The following is an 11,148-nucleotide window of genomic DNA, read 5'->3' as shown; positions in this document are numbered from 1 at the left end:
TTTAAATTGACTTTTTAAAAGTAAGCCATCATGGGGTCCTCTCATGGATCAGTAACTGGTTAAAAGATGGGAAACAAAGGGTAGGAATAAATTATCAGTTTTCAGAATGGAGAGAGATAAATAGTGGTATCCCTGAGGGGTCGGTACTGGGACTAGTGCTGTTCAACATATTCATAAATGATCTGGAAAAGTGGGTAAACAGTGAGGTGGCAAAATTTGCAGATGATACAAAACTATTCAAGATAGGTAAGTCCCAGGCAGACTGCGAAGAATTACAAAGGGATCTCACAAAACTGGGTGACTGGACAACAAAAATGTTGGATGAAATTTAATGTTGATAAATGCAAAATAATGTACATTGGAAAACAATCTCAACTATACATACAAAATGATGGCATCTGAATTAGCTGTTAACACTCAAGAAAGATCTTACACTCATTGTGGATAGTTCTCTGAAAACATCCACTCAGTGTGCAGCGGCAGTCAGCGATTCCCAACATTCTGTTTGCTTTATTAAAAAGAACAGGAGCACTTGTGGCACCTTAGAGACTAACAAATTTATTTGAGCATAAGCTTTCATGGGCTACAGTCCGCTTCATTGGATGTAGCCCACGAAAGCTTATGTTCTTTTTGCAATACAGACAACACGGCTGCTACTCTGAAACCGTTGCTTTTTTAAGAAAGAGATAGATAATAAGACAGAAAATATCATATTGCCTCTACATAAATCCATGGCACATGTACACCTTGAATACTGTGTGCAGATCTGGTTACCCCATCCCAAAAAAGACATACTGGAAATGCAAAAAGTACAGAGATGGGCAACTAAAATTATTAGGGGTATGAAACAGGAGAAGAAATTAAAATGACTGAGAATTTTCAGCTCAGAAAAGAGACGACTAAGGGGGGATATGCTAAAGGTCTATAAAATCTTGACTGATGTGAAGAAAGTGAATAAAGTAAATGTTTTGTTAGGATAATGCAAATTTAACATAAGGAAAATGCAAGTTACACCAAAACACATAACAGATCTAGATTTCTAAAAAAATATATAATTAAAAAATGTATTTAATTTAAATTGACTTTTGAAAAGTAAGCCATCATGGGGTAAGAGGGAAGATCCTCTCATGGATCAGTAACTGGTTAAAAGATGGGAAACAAAGGGTAGGAATAAATTATCAGTTTTCAGAATGGAGAGAGATAAAAGTGGTATCCTTGAGGGGTCAGTACTGGGACCGGTCCTATTCAAAATATTCATCTGGAAAAATGGGTAAATAGTGAGGTGGCAAAATTTGCAGATGATACAAAACTATTCAAGATAGTTAAGTCCCAGGCAGACTGCGAAGAGCTACAAAGGGATCTCACAAAACTGGGTGACTGGGCAACAAAATGGCAAATTAAATTCAATGTTGATAAATGCAAAGTAATGCACACTGGAAAGCAATCCCAACTATACATACAAAATGATGGCATCTGAATTAGCTGTTAACACTCATTAAAGAGATCTTGGAGTCATTGTGGATAGTTCTCTGAAAACATCCACTCCATGCAGTGGTGAGCTGGAGCCGGTTACCACCGGTTCGCGGGAACTGGTTGTTCAATTTAGAAGCCCTTTTAGAACCGGTTGTTCCACGAGGGACAACTGGTTCGAAAAGGGCTTTTAAATTTAACAAAAGCTCCAGCAGCTCTCTGCCCTTCCCCTGGTCCCAGCTCACCTCACTCCGCTTCTGCCTCCTCCCCTGAACGCTCCCCTGGCTTCTCCTCCCCCTCCCCGGCTTCCCGCGAATCAGCTGTTCACGCAGGAAGCCTGAGAGGGCTGAGAAGGAAGCAGCGGCTTCCCACAGGTGAGCTGGGGTAGCAGGGGCAGGCACGAGGAGGGCTCCAGGTGCTGCACAGCTCCAGCCTGGCTCCCAATCCCGACCCCGACCCTGTCCCCGGGCGGCGCGGCTCCAGCCCGGGCCTCACCCCGACCCCAACCCCAGCCGGCGCGTGTCCGGCCCAGCCCCGGCCCCCAACCTCGGCCGGCCGGGCACCCCGACTCCGGCCTGGCTCCGGTCCCGGCTGAACAGGAGCCCCAACTCTAGCCCTGGCCGAGTGCCCTGGCTCTGCCTGAGTGGCTCCGGTCCCAACCCTGGCTCCGGCCGAGCAGCCCAGCCCGGCCCCAGCTGAGCGGCTCCGGCCTGCGGCCCCAGCCTGGCCCCCACCTCCAGGCAGCACGGTAAGGGGGCAGGGAGCAGGGAGGGGGTGTTGGATAGAGGGCAGGGGAGTTGGGGGGATGCATTAGTGTCGGGGCGGTCAGAGGGCAGGGAACAGGGGATAGAATGGGGGCAAGGGTCCCAGGGGGGCAGTCAGGAAGGAGCAGGGGTTGGATGGGGGGCAGTCAGGGGTAGGGATTCCAGAGGCAGTCAGTGGACAGAGAAAAGGGGTAGTTGGATGGGGCAAGGGTCCCGGGGGGGCATCAGGAATGAGAGGAGGGGTTGGATGGGGTGGCAGGGGGCAGTGAGGGGACAGGGAAGGGGGTGGATGGGGCAGGGGTCCTGGCGGGGAGGCTGTCAAGGAACGTGGGGGGTTGGATGGGGCAGGAGTCCCGGGGGGGTCGGGGGAGCATGACCCCCCTCGTGGGGTGAGGAGGAGGGAACCGGTTGTTAATATTTTGGCAGCTCATCACTGACTCCATGTGCAGCAACAGTCACAAAAGCAAACAATATTGGGAATCATTAAGAAAGGGATAGATAATAAGACAGAAAATATCATATTGCCTCTATATAAATCCATGGTACGTGCACATCTTGAATAGTGTGTGTAGATCTGGTCACCCATTCTAAAAATATATATATTTGAATTGGAAAAGGTACAGAGATGGGCAACTAAAATGATGAGGGGTATGAAACAGGAGGAGAGATTAAAAAGTGAGTGGGAATTTTCAGCTTAGAAAAGAGATGACTAATGGGGATATGACAGAGGTCTACAAAATCTTGACGGGTGCAAAGAAAGTGAATAAGGAAATTTTATTTAATCCTTCACATAACACAAGAACTAGCAGTCACCCAATGAAATTAATAGGCAGCAGATTTTAAAAAAAACAAAAGGAAGTATTTCTTCACACAATATAAAGTCAACCCAGGGAACTCTTTCCCAAGGGATACTGTGAACAGTGGTGAGCTGCAGCCGGTTCGCACCGGATCGCGCGAACCGGTTGTTAAATTTAGAAGCCCCCTTTAGAACCCGTTGTTCCTGGAGGGACAACTAGTTCCAAAAGGGCTTTTAAATTTAACTAAAAGTCTAGCAGCTCCCTGCCCTTCCCCCAGCCCCAGCTCACCTCACTCCGCCTCCTCTTCTGAAGCTCCTCCGGCTTCTCCTCCCCCTCCCCAGCTTCCCGCGAATCAGCTGTTCGCGCGGGAAGCCTGGGAGGGCTGAGAAGAAGCAGCGCTTCCACCAGGTGAGCTGGGGTGGGGGTGCCAGCGGGAGGAGTGCGCCAGGCAGCGATCCTGGCGAGACTCTGGGGTCGGGTGGCGTGGCTCCTGCCCCCCAGGGTCCAGCTGTGACCTCGGGCAGGGCGGCGGGGTTCCTGCCCGGCCGCCGCTGGGTCTGGGCGGGTGGGTGGTGCGGTTCCTGCTGCCGGGTCCGGGCGGGCGGCGCGGTTCCTGCCGCTGGGTCCGGCCGGGCTGCGCGGCTCCTGCTGCCGGGTCCGGCCGGGCAGGCGGCGCGGCTCCTGCCGCCGGTTCCTGCCGCCGGGTCCGGGCGGGTGGGCGGCGCGGCTCCTGCTGTCGGGTCCGGGCGGGCGGGCAGCGTGGCTCCTGCCGCCGGTTCCTGCCGCCGGGTCCGGGCGGGCGGGCGGCGTGGCTCCTGCCGCCGGTTCCTGCCGCCGGGTCCGGGCGGGTGGGCGGCGCGGCTCCTGCTGCCGGGTCCGGGCGGGCGGGCAGCGTGGCTCCTGCCGCCGGTTCCTGCCGCCGGGTCCGGGCGGGCGGGCGGCGTGGCTCCTGCCGCCGGGTCCGGGCGGGTGGGCGGCGCGGCTCCTGCTGCTGGGTCCGGGCGGGCGGGCAGCGCGGCTCCTGCCGCCGGCTCCTGCCACCGGGTCCGGGCGGGCGGGCGGCGCGGCTCCTGCCACCGGTTCCTGCCGCCGGTTCCTGCCGCCGGGTCCGGGCGGGTGGGCGGCGCGGCTCCTGCTGCCGGGTCCGGGCGGGCGGGCAGCGCGGCTCCTGCCGCCGGCTCCTGCCACCGGGTCCGGGCGGGCGGGCGGCGCGGCTCCTGCCACCGGTTCCTGCCGCCGGGTCCGGGCGGGTGGGCGCGGCTCCTGCCGCTGGCTCCTGCCGCCGGGTCCGGGCTCCGGGCTCCGGGTCTGGCCCCCGGGTCCCGCTGGGCGGCGTAGCTGTTGCCCAGACCCCGGGTCTGGCCCTGAGCTCAGCCGGGTGGCGTGGCTCCTGCCCGGCCCGACCTTGACCGGGTGGTTCCGGTCCCCCACCAGGCAGCACGGTAAGGGAGCAGGGAGGGGGTGTTGGAAGAGGGCAGGGGAGTTGGGGGTGTGAATTAGTGTCGGGGCAGTCAGAGGGCAGGGAACAGGGGGATTGAACGGGGGCAAGGTTCCCGGGGTGGCAGTCAGGAAGGAGCAGGGGTTGGATGGGGCGGTGGGGGTCAGTTAGGGGTAGGGATTCCAGGGACAGTCAGGGGACAGAGAGAAGGGGTGGTTGGATGGTGCAGGGGTCCCTGGGTGCCATTAGGAATGAGAGAAGGGGTTGGATGGGGTGGCAAGGGGCAGTCAGAGGACAGGGAAGGGGGGTGGATAGGGCACGGGTCGGGGGGGCTGTCAAGGAACATGGGGGGGTTGGATGGGGCAGGAGACCCCCGGGAGTGGGGCATGACCCTTCATGGGGTGAGGAGGAGGGAACCGGTTGTTAGTATTTTGGCAGCTCATCACTGACTGTGAAGACCAAAACTATAACAGGATTTTAAAAAGAACTAGATAAATTCCTGGAGAACAGGTCCATCTGGGGCTATTAGCCAGTATGAGAGGGATGCAATGCCATGCTCTGAGTGTCCCTAGCCTGTTTGCCAGAAGCTGGGAATGGGCAGCAGGGGATGGATCACTTGATGATTCCCTGTTCTATTCATTCCCTCTGAAGCACCTGGCCTTGATTGACCACTGTTGTAAGACAGGGTACTGGGCTATATGGTCCATGGATCTGACCCAGTATGACCATTCTTATGTAAAAATTAATTATAATAAAAATGTTTAGTATAGAAACTCCCCAACATAATGACCTCCCAAGATAGCAACAATGTGAGATAATAACCTAGGCAAATACTGCATTTTAAAAATCTTGGCCTACTGGGAAACATATTTATATAAGTTTCCATTCCCAGTCACAAATCTAGCATTCTGGAGCAAAGTGACTAAAATATAGCCCCTCACTTTTCCCTCCACCGCACTACACTCACCGGTGTTGTCCTTGGTCAGTGGAGACTCAGAGTTCAGAGGTGCTTTCACGTGAATACACCTTCCAGGTGGGGGACAAAAAGGCACAGTTTGCTCTGGCCATGGCTGTTCATTGTGCCACCATTCACTCCACCACTCTGTTGCCAATGGCCCTGCACAGTCACCTTCTGCGGTCACCTACCACTGTGACCTCTGCGAGTTGGTCTCTTGAGGCTCCACCAGCTCTCAGTGATTTCAGCTGAGCTCTCAGTGGGGGAACCTCGCTGCTAGTGCAGTCTGGGCTGTCTCTTACACAAAAACACTGTACCCACAGGAACACTGTCCCCACAACAGGACTAAGCACTTAGACCTGATTGTCAGTGATTTCAGCTGCAGTGGTCACTTAACAGAACAAAAGACTATCTATGGAGCCTAATCAGCTCTGTCTTTAAACAGTGGAGAGGGACAGGTCCCCACCCTCTCTCTTGATGCCTTCAAATCATCACAGACTAAGTACAGTTCTACTGCCCTTTAGTCATACAATAAGAACATTTTATCCCCCCCCCCTTCGAGTGGTTTGTAACCCAACCCCAGCCAAAATCTATCACTTGGCCAACACAGCTCTGTTTGCTGGATACTTAGGTAGATTAGGTGTGAATGTAAATATAATCTGGCCCTGAAGCCTTAGCCCCCAGCACTAGCTGTCAGGGAGAGCTCATTTAGACTTTGCTTACAAATCATCATTTGAAATTATTAGGTTGGCCAACATCACCGAAATGAATGCACTGACATCATAAAAAACTGCTGTATAAGGAAGCAAGGAAGCTAGTCTATGTTCATACTTTTCAAATCTATTATACTTTTTCAGATACACATATTTTATCATACACTGTATAAGCTTTTAAAGTGTGTATTAATGTTTCAGTTTAAATTCAGATTTCCAAACAGTCACTAAATTGGTATGTAACTAGCTCACGAAACTGGGGGGGGGGTGTTGGGAAAATTCAGGGGCGGTGTAGGGAAATCACTGCTCCCCAGCATGCAAGCACGCCCAGGAACCCTGCCCAACATTTAAAGTCACAGTATTCAATTTTAACACAACCACAAATCCACCAGAGCATCAACATTTCCTGTTTTACAAGGCCTCTCCTTTTTTGGAACCCTTGATTCTAAACATGCCATGCAGGATTTGAATCAAATTTCAGCAGCTAATTATCATGTGGGTGGAATCATCATTAATGTGTATTCTGGGTAGTTATGTTGTTGGCTTCTGTAGGAAATTTGGGGAAACGGGAGCACTGGGAAAGCCTCCCGCCCCCGCCCCCCCATACACACATACACACCACACAGTTGCTGCCCACTGGTACTGCCTGAGCAGTAGCCTTGTGACATCAGAGAGAACCCACCCCTCAGCACTCCCTCCCTCCGCTTCATTTTCATACTTGGGGAGAATGACTAGCACCCTGGCTGCCATGGCAACAGCTACCCTTGACAGCTGGTTGCCCCCTTGTTACCAGAACATCATCACAGACAGGAAGTTTGTAATGAAAGAGGGCCAGATCTGGATAACCGGGACAGCCCCTGCTGTGCTCAGTGGGGTTTGTGCTGCGGTACGGTGCTGTGTTCCTTCACAAAGGGCAGGTGTTTGCTACTGTCCTCAGTAAGGCCTAGATGAAAACAAGATGCAAAATTCCAGCTCTTTTTCTTGGATATTGTTTCTCTGCTTCTTGCACATTCAGGGTTACAGCTGAGAACTTTCACTGACCCTGAAGTTGCATGAAATGAGTTTTGTTTTCATGCAGTTTAATTTAATGACTTTCAATACTCTGATCAGCACAGCACTGAGTGGTGAAACGAGGATTTTCACCAAGATAACAATGGCAATAAAATATAGACTGAACCAACGCATGAGTAAGAGCTTCGTTGTTTAAACAGCTTGTAGAGGTGCGGACTCACCTCCACGGCACCTCCTGCTGGTGACTTCGGTGAATTAGCTCATTCCAGCTCCGGAGCGCCCTCTGCAAGCCGGTGATCCACCTGTCCTCTGGCCCCTGTGCCCCTCCCTGGACCCGGTGCCCCTTTAGCTGGGGTGCTGCCCCCTGGCAGTAACCCCTCAGTCTCAGGATCTTCCCTCCTTGGGGAACCTCCAACCCACTATTCTCACCTCGCATCAGTATATGGCTACTGCCAGTCATCGTCTAGCCCTGTGCCCTGGAGCAGGCTGCAGGTTCAGTCACTCAGCACCGGCAAGGAGGGTCTGGACCTGCTGCCTTGGCCTACCCCTGGGCTGCCCTCTGCATCCCCCAGGACCTGTTGGCCTTATGCCAGGCCACAGCCTGGGGCTTTCCAGGCTGGAGCTCCCCAGCTCCTCAGCCTTTCCCCAGCCCTGCTCCACTCAGGTACCCCGTCTCTAGCTCCCTGCAGCCAGGCCCTTCTCCCTCTACAGACAGAGAGAGACTGATCCTTCTGGCTTCCCTGGCCTTCTTATAAGGCCCTGTCGCTCAGTTTGGGGCATGGCCCCAGCTGCAGCCTCTTCCCCCAAAGTGAAGCATTCTCAGGTTAGCAAATGTCCAAAGAAGTGTTGCCCTGGCACCCTCAATTCAGTCCTCTTGCACATTTGCAGGATGATGCAGACTTTAATGACATGATCCCATAGTAATTTTTTCCCACAGGACCCCTGCCTTATTCAGCGCACAGGGTTTTCTGCTCTGGGGCTGGGTATTGAAGGAGTCTGTTGCCTGTAGGATCCCTGCCTCATTTCTTGCAGAGTTAACGTTGCACAGGCAATGCTCATTCTGGTATTTCCTAACTTGAGAGTGCTTCACTTTGCAGCCTTTTAGTCCTCTGTGCATTTCCTAATGTTTATAGCTTGCTTTACTGAGGAGAACAGTCTCCATAACAAAGGGATTGGTTATTTTTTTGTGTGTGCGATGTCTCCATTATTTATCTGGTCAGTGTCACTAGTGTGCACTTTACAAGACAGAGAAAGTAAGGACACTCCCTGATACAAAGCCCCTATGATCTAAGGAAGACTGACACATACAAAGAAAGCAGGAGATGTAAGAATTAGGACGTTCTTTCTTTCTTCTGATGAATAGTCATTTATTATGAATTACACTGGTCTACATTTTTGAGAAGTCGTCAGCTTCAGAGATAAAATGTGGTATTTATTATGTATTTTGATGTGCTGAATTCAAATATGACAATTAAAACAACTGATTGGCTACTGTTTCTTAGATATTTAAGTTTTTACATTTTATGTCTATGTATATTGTGTAGATAGTAGAGTTTTAATCATAAATTGTAAACCTAGGTCTTTTCATGTGTTTATGGTTGCTTTACATGATAATATTTCACCTGTCCTGTTTATGTAACACTTTAAAAATCAGCAAAAGGGTTATCTAACTAAAATTTATTATGAAACAAAAGGCAAAAAACTATTATGTACATAGTTTAGTCCTATTCAGTGTCTACTCGGCGCTTCTTGGCTTGTCTCTTGTATTCATTAAATGGAGCATCTCTTGCTGGACAGTGACAATAGTCTGCAAGCATTGATGGGCTCCATTTGCCCTGATAGCGTTTCTCCATTGTTGCAATGTCATGGTGAAATCTCTCGCCGTGCTCGTCGCTCACTGCTCCGCAGTTCAGTGGAAAAAAATCTAGATGAGAGTGCAAAAAATGTATCTTTAGTGACATGTTGCAACCAAGGCTTTTGTATGCCTTGAGGAGGTTTTCCACCAACAACCTGTAGTTGTCTGCCTTCTTGTTTCCAAGAAAATTTATTGCCACTAACTGGAAGGCTTTCCATGCCCTCTTTTCCTTGCCACGCAGTGCATGGTCAAATGCATCATCTCAAAGAACTTAACGAATCTGAGGACCAACAAAGACACCTTCCTTTATTTTAGCTTCACTTAACCTTGGAAATTGTCCACGGAGGTACTTGAAAGCTGCTTGTGTTTTGTCAATGGCCTTGACAAAGTTCTTCATCAGTCCCAGCTTGATGTGTAAGGGTGGTAACAAAATCTTCCTTGATTCAACGAGTGGTGGATGCTGAACACTTTTCCTCCCAGGCTCCAATGACTGTCGGAGTGGCCAATCTTTCTTGATGTAGTAGGAATCTCTTGCACGACTATCCCATTCGCAGAGAAAACAGCAGTACTTTGTGTATCCAGTCTGCAGACCAAGCAAGAGAGCAACAACCTTCAAAACGCCACAAAGCTGCCACTGACGTTGGTCATAGTTTATGCACCTCAAAAGTTGTTTCACGTTGTCATAGGTTTCCTTCATATGGACTGCATGACCAACTGGAATTGATGGCAAAACATTGCCATTATGCAGTAAAACAGCTTTAAGACTCGTCTTCGATGAATCAATGAACAGTCTCCACTCATCTGGATCGTGAACGATGTTGAGGGCTGCCATCACACCATCGATGTTGTTGCAGGCTACAAGATCACCTTCCATGAAGAAGAATGGGACAAGATCCTTTTGACGGTCACGGAACATGGAAACCCTAACATCACCTGCCAGGAGATTCCACTGCTGTAGTCTGGAGCCCAACAGCTCTGCCTTACTCTTGGGTAGTTCCAAATCCCTGACAAGGTCATTCAGTTCACCTTGTGTTATGAGGTGTGGTTCAGAGGAGGAGATGGGAGAAAATGTGGGTCCTGTGACATTGATGGTTCAGGACCAGAAGTTTCATCCTCTTCCTCTTCCTCATCTGACTCAAGTGAGAATGATTCTGGTGCATCAGGAACCGGCAGTCCTTCTCCGTGGGGTACTGGGCGTATAGCTCATGGAATGTTTGGATAATGCACAGTCCACTTTTTCTTCTTTGACACACCTTTCCCAACTGGAGGCACCATGCAGAAGTAACAATTGCTGGTATGATCTGTTGGCTCTCTCCAAATCACTGGCACTGCAAAAAGCATAGATTTCCTTTTCCTGTTCAACCACTGGCGAAGATTTGTTGCACAAGTGTTGCAGCATATATGTGGGGCCCACCTCTTGTCCTGATCTCCAATTTTGCAGCCAAAATAAAGGTGATAGGCTTTCTTAACCATAGTGGTTATACTGCTCTTTTGTGATGCAAAAGTCACTTCACCACAAACATAGCAGAAGTTATCTGCACTGTTCACACAAGTACGAGGCATCTCTGCTCACTTTGGCTAAACAGAAATGTGTCCCTTTGCAAAATCAAACACTGACAAATAAGAGAGCATGACACTGTATGATTTCTAGAGCTGATATAGGGCAATTTGTTCAGCAGAGTGATGTAAGCTTTGTTACGATTGCATCATCCATGACTTCTAGGAATAACATGATGCAATTCATATCATGTATGACGCAATACCAGCTTCAGATTGCATCATTCATTGTTTTGCCTAAAAAGCAAGTACTGTCCAAACCACATGCAGCTGATCTGAAGTGCCGCGCAGTGCTAGGTTTTGGGTAGCAAGCCCCCTCACAATGGCAAAGAGCCTTTTCACAACTCTGATGCAATCTTCTCTTGATGCTCATCATGTCTGGTGGCCTTTAACCTTAGGCTCATCTCAAGCTCTTCCCACCTCTGGATGCTCTCTGCTGATTTGCTGCCTTCTCGTGGCATGCCCCATTTCTAGCCAGATTTGTCCAGTCCTTTGTTCCTGTAGAACTCAGTGTGGCTGGAACATTAGACTGGAAGAGTTTGCAACAAAAACAGTATGCAGCATTCTGGGGTTTTGAGTACTGTGGCA

The sequence above is a fragment of the Mauremys mutica genome, chromosome 15, assembly GCF_020497125.1.
Source record: "Mauremys mutica isolate MM-2020 ecotype Southern chromosome 15, ASM2049712v1, whole genome shotgun sequence".
In the NCBI taxonomy this organism is placed as follows: Eukaryota; Metazoa; Chordata; order Testudines; family Geoemydidae; genus Mauremys; species Mauremys mutica.
Note: the sequence above shows the minus strand (reverse complement) of the source record.